Raw genomic sequence first — 23,625 nt, 5'->3', positions numbered from 1 at the left:
TGGAAACAATGAGACATGAACTCCTTCTAGTCCGGCCATTACCGAGCTTAACAATGTGCACTGGCCAGAAAAGTCCATTATTTCTGCGGCTCATCGTCTTAAGCGTCCACGCGCCAGAGAGGGCGGGTTTGCAAAAAGAAAAAGAAGGAAAAAAAAACACCTCGTTGCAAAGAGCGATCCGTCTCTCAGTCAGAAGTGCAGAGACGAAAAAAAGAAAGAAAGGAGACAAAGTGCGTTACGCACAGGTAATGAATGAGAGGAAAGAACAGTGGTGGACCCAAAAAATACTAAATTTTTTACTTAAGTAAAAGTATCAATACTGCAATATAGAAGTACTCTGTTAAGTAAAAGTCCGGAATTCAAAATTCACTTGAGTAAAAGTACAAAAGTATTGGTATCAAAATGTACTTAAAGGACCAAAAGTAAAAGTACTAAAATGTTTGAAAATAGCAGATCTAAAAGCTCTAAAAGATCTAAAACGTGTTGTGAGCTTGTAGATCGGCTATTTTTCAAATAGCCTAGGTATAAAATAGGGCTAAAGTTTTTAATGTATGTTTTATAACGTAATAATTTACATCCGCAAAATAACTAGCAACTACAGTTTTCAAATAATTGTAGTGGAGTAAAAGTACAATAATTGCCTCTGAGATGTAGTGGAGCAGAAGTAAAAGTATAGACAATTGGGAAATACTCCAATTTGACTCAAAATTGTACTTGAGTCAAAAGGTACAGTACTTGAGTAAATGTACAGTACTTAGTTACTTTACACCACTGGGAAAGAGGAATGAGGGAAAGTGAGATGGCGGATATAGGGAAGGCTGAGTTACATGTAGTCATGTGCGGGTGTGGCGCACAAAAATAGCCGATAGGCAAGCTCGCGACGCGTCACGCGTTGTGAGCTTGTGCATCAGCTACTTTAGGTGTGAGACAACCGCGTGCAACTATCAGGCTTAAGACGCAGGTTGCTGTTCATAACGCAATGAAGTGGAGAGGACAAGACAGCTATAGCTTAAGAGATCTGTCTTAGTAATCAAAGGCCCTAATCAAACGTTTATCAATTAATTGATCTTTCCTCTTGCCACGAGAGCAATTGAGACTCCCACAACTCGCTATCGCCCCTCCATCAACAATGTAAACCGTGTTCTTTAGGAGTGCTCAAGGGATGTTCTAATGCAATGGTTCCCAAACGTTTCAGGCCCCCCAAAATAATCATATTTGAACTGGGGACCTCCCACCCTGACAAGCGCCACTTGAACGTCAGCAGTAACGGATGAGCAGATTATGACGGATGTGTTTTGTTTTCTCTACGCAGGGTAACCAAGAGGCCACCAACCCACCAGACGCGATGGCCCAGCCCTACACCCCGGCCCAGTACCCCGCCCCCCCCCACAGAACGGCATCCCGGCCGAGTTCGCCGCGCCGCACCCCCTCCCCGCGCAGGACTACACAGGCCAGAGCCGGGTGCCCGAGCACGCCATGACCCTCTACACGCCCACACCGCACGCACAGCGAGCTGCCCGGCACCGACAGCGGCACGCCCACCATCACCGCCCACCACGAACGCACCGGTCAGTCACACGTACGCCCCCCACCCACCCCAAACATGCCAACACGCTGTTCTCAACGAGAGAGAACGTCAGCTATAGTGTAGCTCACTTTTTTCATCTGGACCCATGTAGTGTTATTGTTAGTAGGAATAAAAACAGAAGCACCCCGAGGTAGACTAATAAAGGAGAGGAGTTCCTGTTTCTACACAAAAAAGGAGGTGGAGCCCCCAGCCCCCAGAGGCAAAAACCAAGGATAAAATATGTATTTTTTTTTTTTACCGAATGGGTTCCCAGATTGCATTGTGGTATAATATCACCTAATAAGGTATAACACGCTTTATGGCATAATACAATTGTGTGCATTACGCAGCATGGTTTAAGAGCTATACTCTTGATGTGATATATATATATATATATATATATATATATATATATATATATATATATATATTATATATATATATATATATATATATATATTTATATTCTGTATGCTCGTCGTACTCTAAAGCACTGTTTGTACTGTATACTGCAGTTCAGTGAGTGCATCCGGTTATCCAGGGGAGCATTAAATAACACTGTGGTTATACAACTACACTGGAGGGAGCAGCTAGTTTTTTGATACCGGCGGATGTAATGGCAAAGCCCATAGCTTAGGGCTTGTAGGTGATTGCATTTAATTGGAAACATTCTCACAAAATGAAAGTGTGTTTTGAAAGAGCTGGTCTGGGGCTTTGTAGCGGACAGGGGGGAGGGGGGGGCGGGGGTCTAAAAAACTAATGTACACCTGCCGCTGGTCGTGAAGTGTTTTATTTATTTCTACTGATGAGATTGGACACGCTGTAGACATGAATGATTTAGGCCCAGCTGAACGGAAGACAAGCCCTGCTCTCCCCAAGTTATACGAAAAAAAAAAGCTGAAACAGAGATGCACTCGACGCCGTTTAGTCTAAAAGGCCCTTAAAAAAACAAAAAAAACAAACAAATTGATCAAATTAGCAAATTGGCTGTAAATGTACATAGATAGTCTGAGAGTTGGCCTCGATATAATGCGCTTTGTACACTGTTCACTCGGTTTAATTGCACTCATAGTTCCGTACATCCGTCCATCATTTTAACGTTCCAGAAAATCCACTTTGTGCGCGGTATCGCATGTTCCATGCCATGACCTCCATGTGCATGAGAGGGAGTGTATACGTGGGAGCTAGCACAATCATGAATGGTACATAATACACATGCACTGTGCTATGCATTAGAGATGCGCGGATCGTGTTTTTACCCACGGGTGCGCGGGTAACCACAGTTTGGGTGGATTTGGGTCAATCAAATATAATTATTAATTAATATTGGATAAACCGCGGTGTGAAATAATGTGGGAATTAAATGAATGATATCTATCTATAGGCCTATTATAGCTTTTAAAAAGCACAAAATCTCGCCGTGCGTACGTTTGTAGTACTTTAATATTACGTAATTTTACATCAGGCCACAAATTAGCCGCCTACTGCACATAACACATTTTGCAGGCAGCCAGCGTTGCCAGATTTTGCGAGATAAATAAGCAGCCAGGTCTATGAAAACAAGCCCAAAACAATGCGCCAAACAAGCCCAAAAGTCGCTTATAAAAAGCAGACGTGGCAACACAATTGGGAAAGTGGAAGTGGTTGAATGAAGACGAGCGCTTGTTGTTACTATGGCCATGCGCGCATCTCTACTATTCATGTATTGTCGCTGTAGGGCAGAAACTGTGTCTTTTTATGTGTTTTTGCCCTAATTGTATGTCGCACAAAAACAGGGAAAATAGCCAAGATAGATAGCCATCTACAAGCTCAGAACGGTCACGTTACAAGCTTGGACATCAGCTATTTTTTGCAATTGTTTGGAACGATGTTACAGTATATCGTCTCTGTCATGTGGAAACCTCATCCAAAACTGTACATTTTCAGGATTACAATTCAGCAGTAGCAAAACTAGCAGATCTACAAGCTCAAAACGTGTTGCTTCGCACCGTGTTTCGAGCTTGTGGATCTGCTACTTTTGATGCTTTTGTGTGACGCTGTAGTATGATCAAGTAGGGCGTTAATTTACGAAAAAACACAAAAAGTTAACAAATATGGAGATAAGAGGTTTCTGCCGGACAGCAACGATATATGGTAGTATATATATATCTTGACCTGGGATTTACCTCGAGTGGAAGCGATTGAAGATAAAAGGAGGAGGGGGAGTTAACCCTATACTCTAAGTCTAACACACTCGACAGTGAATCTACTTCAGTCAGATCCTCATGTCTGCTCCTCGCTGGGAAGCCCCCCCCCCCCCGGGGCGTGGGGGTCAGGGGGAGGCCACGGCCTTCCCAGGAGACATGCGAGAGGCGCTTGGAAATGGAGACCGCCGCTAATAACTCCACTGCCACCGCAGTCGCGTTGCGACCTCTGACTCCCGTGCATGCCCGTGGTGTGCTGCGATGTACGCTGTCGACGTATATTATAGCCGTGTTTGTTTTTCCGCTTGGCGCGCCTCCGCTAGGTCGCAGATAGCCTCGATCTCCAGGCTTTTATTTTTTAGTTTTGATAAAAACGCACGCACGCACGCACGCACGCACGCACGCACGCACGCACGCACGCACGCACGCACGCACGCACGCACGCACGCACGCACGCACGCACGCACGTACTCACGTTTTTGCATTTGATTTCATTTCATCGGTGCTCCTGCTGTGAAGAAAGCCTGGAGAGACAGTGGTCATGGAGAGATGAGAGCGAGTCTCGCCTTCCTTCATGCTATCTTTCATTCTACCCCACCCTCTCTCTCTCTCTCTCTCTCTCGTCTCTCTCTCTCTCTCTCTCTCTCTCTCTCTCTCTCTCGTCTCTCTGTCTCTGTCTCTCTCGGCATCTCCCATCTCTGCCTTCCCGCGATCCATTTCACTCTCTCAGCCTCTATATTTTCCTCCCCCCTCTCCCTGTCCTCTATCTATCTGTCCGTCCGTCCGTCCGTCCGTCCGTCCGTCCGTCCGTCCGTCCGTCCGTCTGTCCGTCCGTCTCTCTGGTAGAGGAGAGAGTATATGATCAGATTAGTGGGCTGTAAACAGGCAGTCTAATCCCCTGGGGGCTCCTGGTCTAGTGTCGGGGCCCCACCGCTGTGTTGCAAGCCTTTAATGACGGGGGCCACCGGCCTGTTTGCGGTGGGTGCCACAGACGGGCACCCCCCCCCCCCCCTCGCCTCCTTTGATTAGGGGCCCCCCCGCCGAAACACAGATTGGGGGACAGATTCCTCCCGTTGCTCCCCTCCTCTCACACTGCTGTGCTCAGTTGCTGTGCTCAGCTCCCCACCAGGGACGACGCTCTACCCCTGCTGTAATCCTCCAACGAAAACAAGTTGAGAGAATGGAAACTCGCTGGAACTGTTGGGAAGTTAGTCTCCGCAGAGGCAGAGGCCAACCATGTGTGTTTTTTTTAAACCCAATTAAACCCTATATATATATATATATATATATATATATATATATATATATATATATATATATATATGTATGGAAGGGTTATTTTTTTTTCAGAATCTTCGCCTATGTCTGCCACTTTTTTTCCTATTCATGTTTTTCAGAATGTTTATGTACTTACGCAGAATTTTCATCAATTTTTGCTGAATGTTTGTCTTTTATGGCATGCCCAGGATAGGGATGCTGTATGAGTTCATGTGAGTGAGAGGTCTCTCTCTCTCTCTCTCTCTCTCCTCTCTCTCTCTCTCTCTCTCTCTCTTATTGAAAATAGCCGAATATTTGGAATCGTGTTTTTAAACATTTTAACAACACAAATCTTGCTTGGAGGTCCCAATATATTTTTTGATGGGGGGGTGGGGTGGGTCCATGGCCAAATACATATTAATTGGGGGGGGGGGGGGGGCGTTGAAGTGAAATTGTTTAAGAACCACTGGCCCCCCGAACCCTATCTCTTCCTTCCGAAATCCGTCAGAGAAGAGACGAACGGAGGGGCCGCCTATTGCCTGCCAGCCGGAGCTCATTATCTAGCCCCCCTTCAAGTAGTACCGTAGTTGGGTTGAATTTCATGAGTAATCATTCTCCTCTCAGATAACAAATTAAGGCAGTGGCATCGGGGGCGCCACTCAATTCCAGATTTTTCACAGGCCCCCGTGTCAGTCCGCGCCGAGGCTTTCCAAAGGGTATATTCTGGGAGAATGTGATAACACACACACACACACACACACACACACACGCGCGCGCACACACACGCACGTGCACACACACACACACACGCACACACACACACACACGCACGCACGCACATCAAACACACACACACACACACACACACACACACACACTCACCACACACACACACACACACACACACACACACACACACACACACACACACACACACAGCACACACACACACCACACACACACACACACACACACACTCACACGCCCTCTACATGCGGCGTACATGGAACGTTGTCGGCGCTCTATCATCTCTCTCTCTTTCTCTCTATCATCTCTCATGAGCTGTGTTTAAGTGCATCATGGGTATGGCTTTCAGAGAGGCTCTGCTTGCCTGCGGTTCACACAGTGGTATGTAGGACACGGTTAACCACATGAACCCTGGCTGACGTCTCTCCCTACTCTGAGCATATTAGAATTAGGACACTGTTGGGGCAGAAACCTTTTTGTGTGTGTGTTTTTCTTTTGTTCTAAATTAACCCCCTACCTCATACAAGGGCAACTGGTGGCCCGGGGGCCACATGCGGCCCCCACCTTCACTTAATGCGGCCCGCAGGTTAATATCGGAATACTGATATAATATTGATTTCAGCTGTTCCAATTCCAAACATGACCCTCTTTAATTACTGATATTAGTAGTAGCTTAATGACTGGTATTAAAATTCTATTGTCTTTTTTATGTTCAATGTTTTGTATTTAAAGTTATACAATGCAGGTCCACAAATAACGATTTTTTAGCAGCCTCTGCTGGTCATTACCGTCACTGCAGGCCGTTCGTTTATTCCTCTGTCACCCAGAATTCCATTTGTTTTCACCGGAAGACGGAAGCGTTTCAAAAAGCGTTCTTTTAATTGTTTTATACGATCTGTGGATCGTTTCTCTTAGCCAGTGGAGCTTTAGTTACCGTGAGCTGTGTTTTCTTTTTCTGTTGTTTTTCGATCTTCAAATCATACAATCTCTTAAAATCAGCGTGAGTTTCCTTTTTGTTATTAGCGCAGTAGTTCCTGGCCAAACAGGAAACCGGTGCATTTCCGCTTCCGTTTTCCGGCCAGATGACGTCATTTTCGCGGTAGAGTCTCCCCCGACACCGTTCAATAGAAAATATATAAATAAAAGGCTTTCGGGGGTGAAATTCATTGCCACTCACAAAATATATACAATTTAACTTTAGTTTTATTGAAAAAGTTACCTAGTATTACTTTAAGTTCATAAAGTTAACATAACTAAATGCATTTGAAATTAAATGAAATGTTACTTTTCAGGATTCCAATTCAAAAATAGCACAAGAAAAAAAATCTAAATTCCAATTCAAAAAATGCTAAAATAGCTTCAAGCTCAAAAACGCGTCACACTGCAATCCGTTTTGAGCTTGTAGATCTGCTATTTTTGCTACTTTTGTTTGACATAGACAGTATATAATGTGGCCCTCTGGAGTGAGTGTGGAAATATAGTGATCCTCTCCATCATCAAAGTTGCCCACCCCTGCCCTACCTGATCACGCTGCAAGCGTCACACAAAAAGCATCAGAGGTAGCAGATCCGCAAGCTTGTAGATCTGCTACTTTTGCTGTTTTTGAATTTGAATCCTGAAAAGTATAACCGTTTTGCACATTGGAGACGAATAGAAGAAGATTCTGCAGTGAAAATAGCCGATGTGCAAAGCTCATCGTGTCAACTCAATTGTGAGCTATTAGATCAGCTATTAGATCAGCTATTTTCAGCGAAGAGAGAACTGTGGTGATTCCCAACATGTGGGGCAGGGGCCCACTGATGGGTCGTGAGGGTGTTGCAAGCGGGAAAAACAATACGATTGTATTGATAATATAATATAATATACTGTATAATATAAAAAAATCATATACAAAAAAAAGAAGAAGACAAATATTTCATTGTGATACCAATAAATAGGAATTTAAATGATGCTGCGTTAGTTCCATTGATCCAAACCGGAACACAATTGATTGATTCATCATTGAAACAAACATGCCGTGTTAAGTGGGTGGGCCGCCAACATCTTTTTTTTAGATCTTTCAAGTGGGCCCTGATCCAGAAAAGGTTGGGAAACAGTGTTGTGGGTGAAAAATAAATAAATAAGGAAGTATAGACCCCTGCATGGGGAGCCCCGGTCAATGAAGTATACAGCGTTTAAGTGGTTAAATGGGAAGAAGTGGGGGGGGGGGGGGGGGGGGTATCAGTTATCTGCAGTATATATGAATAGCGGAGGACACGCAAAGGGGAGGCGGTGGAGGGGGTCTTTAACGCTCCCCCCTTCAGGTGACAGAACGGATGCGCTTGCAGCATTTCTTTCGGAGAGAAAGGGAAAACAAACAATGGGCGGACCGGGGGAGGGCGAGTGAGGGGGTTCGGAGAAAAGAAACGACTCAAGAGCGAGGCATTATAATTCTCGTGAGCGGGTGGTGGGGGGGGCGACGGGCTTTAGATATATCCCACTCCCCCAGACCCCCCCCACCCCGTTTTCTATTTAATCGGATGTAATCTACCTGCTTGGCAGAATTCCAATCAGATAGTTTCAATTATGCTCTTGTAATGCCACTCCGAAAGGAGCATGGGGGGGAGGGAGGGGGAGTGCTGAGCCAAGCACTTTGCGGGGCGATTTTGCAAATAACAGCGAGGGTTCCGGTTTGGGGGGGGGACTCTTAGAGGGGAGATGACGACTGAAACGCACTGAGACACACACACACACACACACACACACACACACACACACACACACACACACACACACACACACACACACACACACACACACACACACACAAAACAACGCCTTGGAGAGTCGCTCCTCAGTTGACAGCTCTCTCCATCGTATTTTGAATTTATTAAAAATAATTCCGGTGCAGCTTTGCCTGTGACGCCACTGGGTTTTACCTCACGTGTCGTGCACACACATGCAGACACACAGGCACGCACGTATACACACACACAGACACACACACGCACGCGCGCGCACACACACACACACACACACACACACACACACACACACATCCTCCCCGTGACAGAAGCTGTGGGGACAGTAACGGTGCCACTGAAGGTGGCCTCCTATGGTAATGCCGAGGTAATTATTTTTTGCAGAGTAACACCACCATTTTACAAGGCAGGCAGGCAGGTTGCGGGCGCTCCGGGATCCCCTGCACTGAGAGGGAGGGGAGGGAGGGAGGGAGGGAGGGAGGGGAGGCGAGGCATTGAGAGATTACAGTGACAACCGTGAGTCATTGCGTTAGCAGGGAGGGGAGTTCAGGGTTGAGTATTAGTGTTCTGCGTGTGTGCGTGTGTGTGTGTGCGACACACACATACACACAAGCCCACCACCCCCTCCGTGTCAGCATGCTGCCGGCCTGTCTGCTTGAAGCGCCCGACTGAAAATGAAGCCTGATTTATATTTATCTGTGTGCGGGTGTCACTCGCCGGAAACAGCCGATTTACAAGCTCACAACGCGCCGTGGAGCGACGCGTTGTGAGCTTGTACGTCGGCTGTTTTCTCGATGTTTGCAAACGCTGCACGCCCGCGTTTCCCGTGATAAAGAACGCGTCCAGAGACACACACACACAGACAGACAGACAGACATGCAGTGCCGCTAGTCTGGCGGTAACATACGGTAAAGGTCGATAGTGTCATGTGTGACCGATGAAACAGATTGACCCGCGGGGCCCCCTGGTACCTTGTCACCCCCTGTGCCCGGGTTCCACCGGCATCTGTCTGGCCGATGTGTCACCCCCGGGGCCCCCCGGCGTAGCTACTCAGGCTATTAACCTCCAGCGCACGAGGACATGGGCAGAGTTAAGACCCCCGCTCCGCCCCCCGCGCCGGCCAGCCGTCTCTCTCTCTCTCTCTCTCTCTCTCTCTCTCTCTCTCTCTCTCTCTCTCTCTCTCTCTCTCTCTCTCTCTCTCTCTCTCTCTCTCTGTTTCTCTCTCTCTCTGCCCATCAGCTCGCCCCAGCCAGTCAAGTCCATTTGTCGGCTCCAACCTCCTTGCACACATGTTAACCTCCAGTCACGAGTGTGTGGCGGGTCTGGGGGGAGGTCCTGTGTGTGTCTATGTGTCTGTGTGTGTATGTGTATGTGTATGTGTGTGTGTGTGTGTGTGTGTGTGTGTGTGTGTGTGGGGTGGGTGGGTGGGGGTTGACGTGCCACCAAACCTGCCCTAAACGTGGACCATATCTCTGGGAAGCAGAAGACGGACAGAGTGGGGGACCTTGAATCAAGCCACTGTCACTTTTAACAATATATGTCACCGTCTCGCGAATGGGGCCATAAAAACCAAATGAATGACGGCCATTACAGTGGGAGATTGTGATTATGATAATGAGAATAATAAAGGCGATCATCATTACGATCGCGACGATAATGATAATAATGTGATGATGAATTATAATGAATAAATCCCCGGGACCATTTCCTAAATGGGGGAGAGACGTATCACTCACACCACGGCCCGTAGCCCGCCGCCCCGCCGGCCCCGGAGCACGGCGAGGGCTTGCTGTGCGCGCTGCGCGCGCATGTGTGTGTGTGTGTGTCGAGCGAGCACGTGTGTGCATGTGTGGGTGTCATCCGAACTGTTTGTACTCTGACAACAACCGACTCCCTTTTCACTTCTGTGTGTGTGTGTGTGTGGTGTGTGTGTGTGTGTGTGTGTGTGTGTGTGTGTGTGTGTGTGTGTGTGTGTGTGTGTGTGTGTGTGTGTGTGTGTGTGTGTGTGTGTGTGGTGTGTGTGTGCGCGCGCGCGTGCGTGCGTGCGTGCGTGCGTGTGTATAACTATACCAAATGTCCCCATATATGAATCTGACAAGTAGACCAATTTTCATGGTCCTCACAAGAGGTTTTGTGGTTAAGAAAGACTTGTCTAGTTAGGCTTACAATTGGGAAAAGAGTAGGGGTTAGTGTTAGGATTACACATTTAGAGGTTTGGGGTTGGAGTTATGCCTGACTTTATATTTACGTCGGTGTGCCAGTGTTGCAGATATATAAGCTCACAATGATGTGAACTTGTATATCTGCTATTTGTCGGCTTCAGTCAAAAAAATCCTTCTTTGTTTATTAAATAGCATTAATTAAATTGCTGTCCTAAAATGTTGATGTCCTCACAAGTGTGTAGTTGTGTGTGTGTGTGTGTGTGTGTGTGGGGGGGGGGGGGGGTGTTTGCCATGCTCGGAGAACACACCCCTGGGCACGTTGGACTTAACATATCATATTCAAACAGCTTTTGTACTCAATACGGAACATTTGCACTCCGTCATGCAGTCTCCATCTCTCTCTCTCTCTCTCTCTCTCTCTCTCTCTCTCTCTCTCTCTCTCTCTCTCTCTCTCTCTCTCTCTCTCTCTCTCTCTCTCCCTCTCCCTCTCTCTCTCTCTGTCTCCTCATCGCCCACACGCTCCTCCATCTTTAATCTCTCCATAAACATTGCTGGTTTTAAGTGTCGGAAAACACACTTGATAATTTTTGCTCGTCCTGACACGGTGTCATCAAGGGGGGGAATGAATTGTGCCGTCGGCCAGAGACGTTTTTTTTTAGCTTGGTCGGAGAAGAGACGAAGAATAAAAAAGAAAACAAATAACGACGACAAAATCAAACAGAACAACCCACCGGAAAAAAAACAACGAAAAAAAACACGCTGACGGAAGAATTAGGCCGACCAAAACAAGGTCCATCTGAAGAGACAGAGCCGGCGGTGCTCCCGAGGTGACATCCGTCAGCGAGTGTCGGGAGAGTGAAACCAAAAGGATCTGTCATTGACGTTGTCGGGGCGCGTCGTTTATATAGAAATGTCAGCGGTGCGTTCGGAAAATGATGAAACGACCAGCCAGTGCGCCGGAGTGCTCTGAGGGGCCCCGGCGAGCCGACGAGACGCCGCGCAAACATCACCAATTATGTGTCTGTATAGTCTAGACGTGTCGGGTTGGACGGGTGGGGTGTTTTTTTTGCCGTGGGGGTATCTGTATTCACTGCCTTTTTTTTGTCAGGACCCTCAATCTTCACCCTCTATACCCAACAGTTGCTTAAGAGCTAAGTGCGCGAGACGAATACGCGGATTCGTTAATGCACAACCGCGGCTTCCCGAGCGATAACTCAACAGGCTGTTTATCTGTCTCTGCTATTTTCCTCGTCCGATTGAAAAACTGTCAAGACTAAGTAAGTTAGTCACACGCAGTGGTGGAAAAAGTACTCAAATGTTTTACTTAAGTAAAAGTATAAATTCTGCATTGTACTGTAAAACTACTTACAGGAAAAAGTCCCGAATTCAAAATGTACTTGAGTAAAAGTACAAAAGTATTGTTATCAAAATACTTTGAATTTGGTACTTAAAGTACCAAAAGTAAAAGTACTAAAATGTTTGAGAATAGCAAATCTCGGGTTGCGATGCAACGCGCTTTTAGATTGGCTATTTTCAAATAGCCATATATAAAATATGGATAAAGTGGTTAATGTAAGTTTTATAATATATTAATTTATATCTGCAAGTTAGTTACTAACTAACATTTCCAAATAATTGTAGTGGAGTAAAAGTACAATATTTGCCTCTGAGATGTAGTGGAATAGAAGTAAAAGTACTGAAAATGGGAAATACTCCAGTAATGTAAAAATACCTACAAATTGTACTTAAGTAGGCTACAGTACTTGAGTAAATGTACTTAGTTACTTTACACCACTGGTCACACCGCTGTATATATATGTCACAGGGAAATTGGCATTCCAGGGAAATTGAAAGAGGAGCGCTCGCTTTTAGGCGCGGGGCTTCGGCGCGAGGCAGGGCTTTTCGAGACAGGGTTTTTTACACGAGGCTCGCGAGGAGGAGGAGGAGGCACGAGGCGGGGCTTTGATACGAGGCGGCGCGAGGAGGAGGAGGAGGCGCGAAGTGGGGCTTTGATACGAGGCGGCGTGAGGAGGAGAAGGAGGCGCGAGGCGGGGCTTTGATGCAAGGCCGACCTGGCTTTTGTTGTTCCCCCCCACATAGCAACCAAGAAGCTACACTAGGGGAACGCGTGATAATAGTAATTGTCCATGACGGAGGCGCACCGACTCAGCAGAGCTTGAGGCCGAGGAGGCGCGCCCTCGCGGCCGAAGGGCTGCTAGTCGAATCAGCGCCGTCCGAGTTGTGAACCGATAGGGGGAGAACAGATATTTTCATGGGTTACAGTCTATGGTTACTATCCAGTGTCCACGACGACACACATGTGTACACACGCATGTGCATGCACGTGGCTTGCATTCATTGCCCTCTAGCAGAAATACAGAATTGCCAGGGTGGGTGGTAAAAATAAGCGCTCCTTTTTCAATTTCCCTGGAATGCCAATTTCCCTGAAACATATATACGCCACCTTGCGCGACCCAGAGGAACCTGTCTGTAGGAACTTGAATGAGTGTCTTGTGTCTGTCTTTTCCCTCCGGCAGACAGATGACGTGACGCAAACGGAGGTGTCTCAGCAGCTCCAGCTCCAGCATTCAGACGCCTCAGAGAAGCAGCAGCCCAAGAGGTTACACGTCTCCAACATCCCCTTCCGCTTCCGGGACCCCGACCTCAGGCAAATGTTTGGGGTGAGTCCACTTACACACACACACACACACACACACACACACTTACACACACACACACACACACACACACTTACACACACACACACACACGCACACGCACACGCACACGCACACGCACATCTATCTATCTATCTATCTATCTATCTATCTATCTATCTATCTATCTATCTATCTATCTATCTATCTATCTATCTATCTATCTATCTATCTATCTATCTATCTATCGTAGAAAAGATAGATATATCTATCTCTATACCAGTGGTGGAAAAAGTACTCAAATGTTTTACTTAAGCAAAAGTATCAATACTGCAATGTAGAAGTACTCTGTTACAAGTAAAAGTCCGGAATAAAAAATGTACTTGAGTAAAAATACAAACGTATTGGTATCAAAATGTACTTAAAGTACCAAAAGAAAAAGTACTAAAATGTTGGAAAATAGCAGATCTACATGCTCACAACGCGTCGCATCACGAGGCGTTGTGAGCTTGTAGATCTGCTATGTTCAAATAAAATAGGGCTAAAGTAGGGCTATTAGGGCTAAAGTGGTTAATGTATGTTTTATAACATAATCATCTATATATGCAAAGTAACTAGTAACTAAAGTTTACAAATGATTTTTGTGGAGTAAAAGTACAATATGTGCCTCTGATAGTAGAGTAGAAGTGAAAGTATAGACAATTGGAAATACTCCAGTAAAGTAAACGTGCCTCAAAATTGTACTTATAAGTACAGTACTTGAGAAAATGTACTTAGTTACTTTACACCACTGCTCTATACGCACGCACGCACGCACGCACGCACGCACGCACGCACGCACGCACGCACGCACGCACGCACGCACGCGCACACACACACACACACACACACACACACACACACACAAACAACGTGCAGTCAAAGCCACTTCACGTTGTAACACAAGCTGACGGTCTGAAAGCACACAGCGTCACATCTCATAAAAAAACAACACAGAACAGGAATTGAAGCAAACATCCTCAATTCAATAACAATAATGGAGCCCACAGTCAAGAGCATTACCAAAAATGTCATCTGAACGCTGCCCACTAATTGGACCATTAGAACCGAGAGGCGGTAATTCATGTCGTGTGACGACAACGTCAAGGAGATGATATTAATTACGGGAGAAACTCCTATAAGCTATGAATTGGGGAAAACATGGCCTCTCTCTCTCTCTCTCTCTCTCTCTCTCTCTCTCTCTCTCTCTCTCCCTCCATCTCCCTCTCTCCGTTTTCTCTGTAATTGTTGACTTTATTGTTCCCGGCTGTGGTGCAGGTCCTGCGGAATCCAAATCGTCTCAGTAATTAGCTCGGAGGCTTTTGTGTGCCTGGCCGCAGCGTGCGGCTTATGGATATATGATGCAAATTGATCACGGCCCACCCACCCACCCCTCCCTCCCTCCCTCTCATCCTTCCTTGTTCCCTCCCTTTTGTTCGCCGCTAACCACCTCAGTCTCCAAACCTTCCCCATGCACCATGCTCCTCTCTCTCCTGTTTGTCTCTCCTCTTATGGTTGGCATGGTTCGGGCGGCCCGGGAGGCGAGGAGGGAGAGAGGGAAGGATTGTTGTGGAATTGATTGTTTTGGGCAGAGCATGCAAAGGGCAGAGCAGGTAGCCAAGGCTGCTCCCCCCCCCCCCCCCGACATGGCTTTTCCACAATGGAAGCCTTTGTAAAGGAACTAGAAGCCCTCATCCCTCCTCAGCTTCCTAATGGCTTCTGGAGCGCCACCACGCTAGCGCTCAATACGCCATTACTGCTATACGCATGAGTGCAGCCCGCAGACGTCTCTAGTCGGTGGGAGGCTAGAGGTGAAAAAAAGTACTCAAATGTTTTCGATACTGCAATGTAAAAGTACTCTGTTACAAGTAAAAGTCTGGTGTTCAAAATTTACTTGAGTAAAAGTGTAAAAGTATTGGTATCAAAATGTACTTTAAGTACCAAAAGTAAAAGTACTGTAATGTTTGAAAATAGCAGATCTACAAGCTCACAACGCGTCGCGATGCGACGCGTTGTGAGCTTGTAGATCGTCTTTTTTCAAATAGCCTTGGTATAAAACAGGACTAAAGTGGTTAATGTATGTTTTATAATGCAATAATTTATTGCAATATTTAGCTTCAAAGTAACTAGTAACTAAAGTTTTCAAATAATTGTAGTGGAGTAAAAGTACAATATTTGCCTCTGAGATGTAGCCTAGTGGAGTAGAAGTAAAAGTATTGGAAATTGGAAATACCCAAGTAAAGTACAAATACCTCAAAATTGTACTTAAGTACAGTACTTGAGTGCATGTACTTGAGTACATGTACTTAGTCACTTTCCACCACTGGTGGGAGGGAGGGAGGGGGAGAGAGGGGAACAGGAGAGAGGGGAACAGGAGAGAGGGGAACAGGAGAGAGGGGAACAGGAGAGAGGGGAACAGGAGAGAGGCGAGGCGAGCATTTCGGTGGCACCCGGCCGGGCCGATGAGAGGAGCCAGCCCGCCGCGGCGGCCTCGCGCCAAAGCCCTTCGGGAGAACCATCTGCTCCCCGCACAGCCTCCTCTCTCTCCAGCCGTGTATACTTAGCAAGCGGCTTGACCACCACCCAACAGACTGCTGCTGCTAGCTCACCAAGCTAACAGAGCAGCCTACATAAGGAGGGGAGGAGGAGGAGGGCCCACGCAGGAGCCGGCCCCCTCAAATGTCCGCCGCGGGGTTCAGGCCGCGACAACATGCCTTGGACTTCCCTAACGAGCCACTGAATGAAAAGGCTCATTAGCGGGACCACCGGTGGACCCTAATCAGTAATTAGTGGCTGTGATCTTGGAGAGAGAGAGAGAGAGCCCGGCGACAGGGTGTGTGCGTGTGTGTGTGTGTGTGTGCGTGCGTGCGTGCGTGCGTGCGTGCGTGCGTGCGTGCGTGCGTGCGTGCGTGCGTGCGTGTGTGTGTGAGTGAAATGGAAAAGACCAGGTCCTTGCATGTGGTGGGCATGCTATACGCTGCTTGAGGAATGCCCCCTCACAAGCACAAGTCATGACTTTCACTCCGCTACTTTTCAAATACAATTATTGTACCTTTGACTTCAGTACATATCTATGGAAGGGACTTTCTGGACCCAACCGTACAACAAAATATATTATGAATTAAACAACTTAAGCCCTATTTCAAATATAGTGAAAATAGCAGATCTACAAGCTCAAAACGCGTCACAGTGTGAGCTTGTAGATCCGCTATTTTCAATACAACTGCAATGCATCGATATTAAACGACTAATTCACTTCATAAGTTGTACCTACTATGAATACTTGAGTATATATATACTTTTTCCACCACCGGCTGGGGTCCACTAACTCACTCTCATGTGTATTTTCTGTTTACTAAAGAGCTGGAGAGATGGGGAGACCCCTGTTACTGAACAAACACTCTAAAGCCGGTGTGTCAAACTCGCATTTTCGGGGCCGCATGTGGCCAAACTTATTGGAACAAACATGAAAAATGAATAACTTGGACCACAATGCATTGATAGCTTATAGATCAGTGCCTATATCGACAAGTGACCACAATAAATTAGGCTTCGGGGTCACTATGAATTTGGTACATCACATATGATATTGTGATATTATATTAATATTAATCAGCTTAAAATTGTACATCCGTGGATGTACAATTTGAAGCTTGATTAATATTGGAGCAAAAAACATAGAAAAAAATCACAAATTATATTTTTCTCTTTTGTTGCTGCCTAACAGCTTTAGAGTGTCTTCAAAAACAATGGCTTCTTTTTTTACAGCAAGACGGTGCTGTACTGTAGGTTGAGTGTTATTATAACACATAGATGCACACTATAGCTAATTTGTCTCCAGGGTTAATGAGAGTTAGTTTGAATTGTTACAGTGATGCCATTGGGAGGATATAGGCTTTACCATTAGTGGAATAAAACAAATGAAACGGCACTGAAATACAGTAAAAGCCTCACTTGGGGAGACGACTGGGGGCCAAATTGCTGCATAGCTGCACAGACTCGCCGTAGTGACTCATGGGAGCTTTGTAGAAATGATCAAAACAGAAGCATTACAAGCATTACGACTACAGTCTAATACCGCATTGCTCTTGTACGATCAAGATGGGAATGCCTGTTTAGGTGTGATCATTCTTAACACATTAAATATGTTCAAATTAAGTTTTAATCTTAACCCCGAATGCGGCAGAAAAAATAAAAGAGGAGAGGGGGTGTTGACGAGGACTTGTTGTATTAACTAGTGCTTACCTTGTGTGGTCAGCTGCTGTGTGTGCGTGCATGCGTGAGTGAGTGTGTGCGTCCATGCGTGAGTGTGTGTGTGAGTGCGTGCGTCGGTGCGCACATGTGCACATGTGCGTATACTGTTTTAGATAGATGGATAGATAGATAAATGGATAGTGGATGGAAAGCAGTGTTTCACTGAGTTCTGGCTGAGTTGACATGATGTATATTCTCTCAGTAAATACAAAATAAGAGCAATGCACTAATGTATCACCAGTAAACTTCTATCGTCTATGAATGGATTATGTACACACACTATCAACAGTGGATATGAGACTAATATACAGTATGTACTATGCGTTACGTGAGTGTGTGTGTGCGCGCGCGTGTGTGTGATTTGTGATGTACTGCTCAACCCCTCCCATTGATGCTATTGTTGTTTACCCGAGCTGCTGATGCAGCGCTTTCCCTCTGTGTGTGTGTGTGTGTGTGTGTGTGTGTGTGTGTGTGTGTGTGTGTGTGTGTGTGTGTGTGTGTGTGTGTGTGTGTGTGTGTGTGTGTGTGTGTGTGTGTGTTGTGTGAGAGAGAGCGAGGGGGTGGGTGGGGGCGCGCGGCAGAAGTCTCTGAGACCACTGGCGGGGTTGAGCAGCAAGCGGTCTCCGGCGCCATGTGGGAAAAAAAGTCCCCGCCAAGACGACTTCCTCCGAAGCTAATTAATCAACGCCACCAGCCCATTACGCTCGGTTAAAACAATTAGCATCTGCACATCGCGCGGGGGGAAAAGACGTTGTCATCGCCGGGGCGAGGACGGCGGGCGTCACGCTGCGATGCGAGTGTGTGTGTGTGTGTGTGTGTGTGTGTGTGTGTGTGTGTGTGTGTGTGTGTGTGTGTGTGTGTGTGTGTGTGTGTGTGTGTGTGTGTGTGTGTGTGTGTGTGTGTGTGTGTGCGTGTGTGTGTGTGTGTGTGTGTTCAAGCCTCGCGCGTAAACAGAGAAGGGAAAAGAAAGAGGGAGAGAATATATAAAAGACGCTTTCCCATTGGAATCAGTGGATCCGAGCACCATAGGAGGCAGATGTTTACATACACCCGAGTATGTTAATACAATATAACTAGTACATCTGTATCATATAGTATGTTAATACAATATAACTACATCTGTATGGTAGAGTATATTAATACAATATAACTAGGACTGTACATCTGTATGGTAGAGTATGTTAATACAATATAACTAGTGCATCTGTATGGTAGAGTATATATATTAATACAATATAACTAGTGCATCTGTATGGTAGAGTATGTTAATACAATATAACTAGTACATCTGTATCATATAGTATGTTAATACAATATAACTACATCTGTATGGTAGAGTATATTAATACAATATAACTAGGACTGTACATCTGTATGGTAGAGTATGTTAATACAATATAACTAGTGCATCTGTATGGTAGAGTATATATATTAATACAATATAACTAGTGCATCTGTATGGTAGAGTATATTAATACAATATAACTAGTACATCTGTATGGTAGAGTATGTTAATACAATATAACTACATGTGCAGTGGAGGTGGTCTCTCTTCTCTTCCATTGAGACATTAGATGGTGTCATGTAGGACTTCCTGCTGGTTGACAAGTAGTACCGCCTGGAGCTTACAAGCACATAGAATCTATGCAGAGTGAATACAAATTGAATAACCCTAATACCTCTTGGCTGATTCAGGAATATGCTTTGCAATTGTCCATTGCCTGGCCGCATCTATTTCAACTGAGGTGTTTGTTATTATTTATTTATTTGTACAATTTGTTTTGATCTAATTTTAACTGATTTGATGTGTTAATCTCTGCATCAGTGTACATGAGGGTCATCCTTTATGATTTCTCAGAGAATCTTAATTAAAGATAGGATGAATATCTCCCCTGTTCAAGTGAACAGCTAGAACTCTGAAAGTCACATGCGAGAGACCCAGGGTTTGAATCCCAGGTAGGTCATGAGACTCGCCGATTGCGGCTCTAAATCAAAGCTGCACGATGTAACTTTCCTGTTCTACCCCGGATTTTGTTTGCTCTGTGGAGACAAACAGGATTGTATCAAAGGTCGTGTCCAACCTAGACACATGGATCTAAATATCTCAATAGAAGAGCAGGGAGACCGGATACAACCACCCCAATTGTAGAAGTTTTATTGTATTAACATACTCTACCATGAAGATTGGACAAAATAACATTTTATTCACCAAAATAAAAACGTGCATGAATAGGGACCCAACAGCTTTAACACTCAGGATTATACTGTGTGTATAGACTATCTTTTCCATCAAATAAATCCAATTGAGAGCATAGTGGTGGGGGGTGTTTCCCCTCTTTATCCCGTGTCTCACCTTTTCTGGGAGGGAGTGTCTCGCTCGTTGTTGACCTCCCCGCGGCCCCCCTCTCCCCCCCCGCTCCGGCCGGCGACGGCAGATAACATCCGGCTCCAACTCGGCCCCCCCTATTAGTGGATCAGTCAAATGATCCATCCCCTCCTCGATGAGGAGCGTGGACCACATGGAAGGAGGCCCCGCGTTTCATCCCCGTCGTGCCCAAATGAAGGCGACGCGGACCGCTTGACAGGGTAATTACTTTTAATGAAATAATACGGCCATCGTAGACGGCAATTAAAAGTGGCTCTCGCTCAACTCATTAGAAGAGGGGGTGGGGGGGGGGACGTATGGTTTGCTTTCGTTTTTCTGTTGTCTAATGATCCGAAGGCGGGCCTGTTAAATCGAAAAGGCCCCCCCCCCCACCCCTAAGCCTACACCCCCCCACCCCGGGGAATGACCCTCAAGTCCTGTTGACTGTGAGAAAGTACACACAATAAAGAAGAGAGAGAGAGAGAGAGAGAGAGAGAGAGAGAGAGAGAGAGAGAGAGAGAGAGAGAGTTTTGAATCCTCGTCAAATTTACCCATTTGTAACTCTGAGATGTTTTGTAACCACAGGTCCATTTGGTTACATTTGTATCCTGTCAGAGTTCAATTCTAGTACTGTTATAGCAGTGTAATAACACTGTTATAACAAATATATGAGGGAGAGAGAAAGAGAGAGAGAGAGAGAGAGAGAGAGAGAGAGAGAGAGAGAGAGAGAGATATTCCACCTGTTCAGGAGGAGCCCCCAGCTGTCCGCTCTCCACCAGCTGGACACCGGTTATCTTCTCTGGGAGGGGTTGTGTGTGTGTGTGTGTGTGTGTGTGTGTGTGTGTGTGTGTGTGTGTGTGTGTGTGTGTGTGTGTGTGTGTGTGTGTGTGTGTGTGTGTGTGTGTGTGTGTGTGTGCGCGCGCGTGTGCGTGTGCGTGCGTGCGTGCGTGCGCGCGTGCGCACTTGCTTGCATTTGAGGAAGTCACGTTTTCCGCAAGGCATGTGATGTCGTTTCTTACAGCATCGTTGAATAGGAAATTGCAAAGATGCGATAAAAGCAGTTGTTACGAATCCCCCCCTTTTTTCCCCTCACTTTTTAACAGGCTGCGAGTGGGAAAGTATTTGCCAAAGCTAACAAATGCAAATAGACCGCCGTTTCTCCTCGCAAACGTAACATTTCCATATTGCCTTAATGGCTTTCTCCTCGGCAGTCCCTCGTTCCTCTTGTGAAATCGCTACCCCGGTTAAAGGTATTCTAACTTTTATCTCCTCTCTCTCTCTCTCTCTCTCTCTCTCTCTCTCTCTCTCTCTCTCTCTCTCTCTCTGCCTCCCTCCCCTCCCTCCCTTTGTTCTCTTTTCTTTTTCTCTCTCCGCAGCAATTTGGGAAGATTTTAGATGTGGAGATTATCTTTAATGAACGAGGATCCAAGGTAAGCGAACGAGAACCGGCAGCTGTTTCATTAGCATGTAACTGTGTGTTTCCTAATGACAGTATTAGCCTTATACCAGGGGACACGAGAGAGAGAGAGACGGGAGAAGTCTCCCAGCAGCCCCAGTGCCTGGGTTGGAGCCTAGATGTGTTCCGACATGGCTCCGAGGACCCATCTCTGAAGTGGTGGTGCTGGAGAGCTGTGTCTCTGCGCTTAACAGCGAAATGCAGAGTTAATTTAACTCTGAGAAGAGTAAACTGTTACAAAGCTGTTGCACACCTGAATAAAACTGTCTCCGGGAGAGGTGCAAAGCACTACAGAAAACAGAGAAGTACCCGCACACTGCCGACTCAACATGGTTACAAGGGTGAATTTGCCAGGGTTTTTCTAAAACAGTTTGCAGCCTCTGCCAGCATTTTAACGATTTTGTACCTTTAGTAGTCACAGAATATTTTTCTCCAGTATGATTGATCCCCTGATGGTTGCTAATCACTGAGGTGATTCAGGTGTGGTTTCAAAAATGTCAACGAGGTCATTGTGACCTCGACCTCTGGTAAAACAAAAAAACAATGTGAAAAATGTTTATTTATTAACATTGAAGTGAATGGAGCAGCAAATATTTGGATCGCGTTATCTCCTAATTCTTTGTGAATAAGGAAAAGAAAAAAAAACTCATTTTTAGATTATTTTTTTGTTTGAAAAAATGATTATTATTTTTTTAATTTAAAAGACATTTTAAAACATCTTTTGGCAGGCAAGTGGTGTATTTTAAAAGACGTTTTAAAACGTCTTTGGCGGGCAATAAGAGAGACGCGACGTTTCAGTCGCAACAGGACCTTCCTGAGGAAGGTCCGAAACGTTGCGTCTCTCTTAATAAAGTGTGTGGGTACTTCTCTGTTTTCTGTTTATTATCGAAACGGAGCTTTGAGGTTCCGTTTGGGTCAAATTTTTACTCTCTCTGAGTTACATTTGAGTTACATTTTGAGCAAACCATCCATGAGTACACAACAAATGTATCAAAGACAAAAAAATATATAGTAATCAACGACAAAAATATTTCTCTGGTATTTCTCTGTTTTCTGTCTTGAACTCTGAGAGAATGAAGACGGGCCCAAAGTGAGCTGTGAGGCTCCGCTTTGGGTCCATTTTTACTCTTTCAAAGTTATATTTGAGTCCGAGCAAACCATCCATGAGCACACAACAAATGTATCAAAGACAAATTACAGGAAATCAAGGGCAAATGTATTCTTTTGACTGTACCACCCTCAGAAGTTACAAATGCATAAGTTAACGTTAAGGATTTGTTGTTGTTGTTGAGCTACTGTAACTCAAGCTTTGAATCATTAGCCCTGTCAATCAATAAGCGATTGAGCCATTTTGCGTTGTCACCGAATCCCACTGAAGCGGCCGCCCCGGACCCCCCGCGTTCCTCCTCCACACATCAGGCTTACGGAATTCAAACCGGGAAGGATCGGGTGTGGACCCCCCGCGGCCCACGTCGAAGAAGGAGAAGTCCGAGCTTTGATTAGATAAGCCGAGAGGGAGAAAAATAACTAAACCTGGCCGAAACAACAGCTGCGGCGTTTGTTTATGTTTACTGCGGTCTCCAAACCGCTTCCCGTATTGAGACAAAAAAAAGAAGAAAGCCTTAGGTGGTGTGAACGGCACAAGCGCTTATACTCATCCAGCTGCTCATTTAATAGAGTGTACCAAGCTCCAGAGCTTTCCATTCATAAAGGAGACAGCCTCCCTTGGCTGGCTGTTGAAGCATGAATGCTATTGACTCCCATTCCTACCTGGGAGTAATCTGAGGGAGGGAGGGGGGGGGGGGGATTCTTCGCCAAGGTATGGCGGGGAGGGGAGGGGTGGGGGGCGACGCTCCCTGGAAGCGGGTTACGCCAACACCATGGCCCCCTCAGCCAGACAAGATTGAGCACCGGATAAGCCTGCCTCCTCCGCCGTAACAAGCATTTATTGTTTGTGCCCTACAAAGCCATTACCCATGATGCCTCACTCTCCCCTCTCACTCTTCCCCCGGTCTCTCTCCTGCGCGCGGCGGCCCCAAACGCGCCTATATAATGAAGCTACCAGGCCATTAATAAACAATCTATTTTCTATGAAGCTTTGGCAATTTGCATTCAATATGTTTGTCTCGTTTGAAAAATGGTGGCTCCACTCTCCCCCTGTGTAAGCTAATTATTTGTGCATGATAAAAAAAGAGAG

The 23,625-nt window shown here is 45.9% G+C and overlaps 1 pseudogene across 1 annotated transcript in view; it reads left to right on the top strand.

The window, feature by feature from the left end:
* The window catches only part of LOC308098643 (RNA binding protein fox-1 homolog 3-like), a 184,674-nt pseudogene that overhangs the window by 134,187 nt on the left and 26,862 nt on the right, over positions 1 to 23,625 (top strand). The window contains exons 3-5 of the transcript in view: positions 1,313 to 1,568; positions 13,195 to 13,338; positions 21,349 to 21,402. The product of the transcript in view is annotated as an RNA binding protein fox-1 homolog 3-like (transcript). The remainder of the gene's footprint in view (positions 1 to 1,312; positions 1,569 to 13,194; positions 13,339 to 21,348; positions 21,403 to 23,625) is intronic.

This window comes from Gymnoscopelus braueri, assembly GCF_963280865.1.
Source record: "Gymnoscopelus braueri genome assembly, chromosome: 13".
NCBI lineage: Eukaryota > Metazoa > Chordata > Actinopteri > Myctophiformes > Myctophidae > Gymnoscopelus > Gymnoscopelus braueri.
The sequence above is the reverse complement of the archived record's forward strand: the minus strand, read 5'-3'. Positions and strand labels throughout refer to the sequence as shown.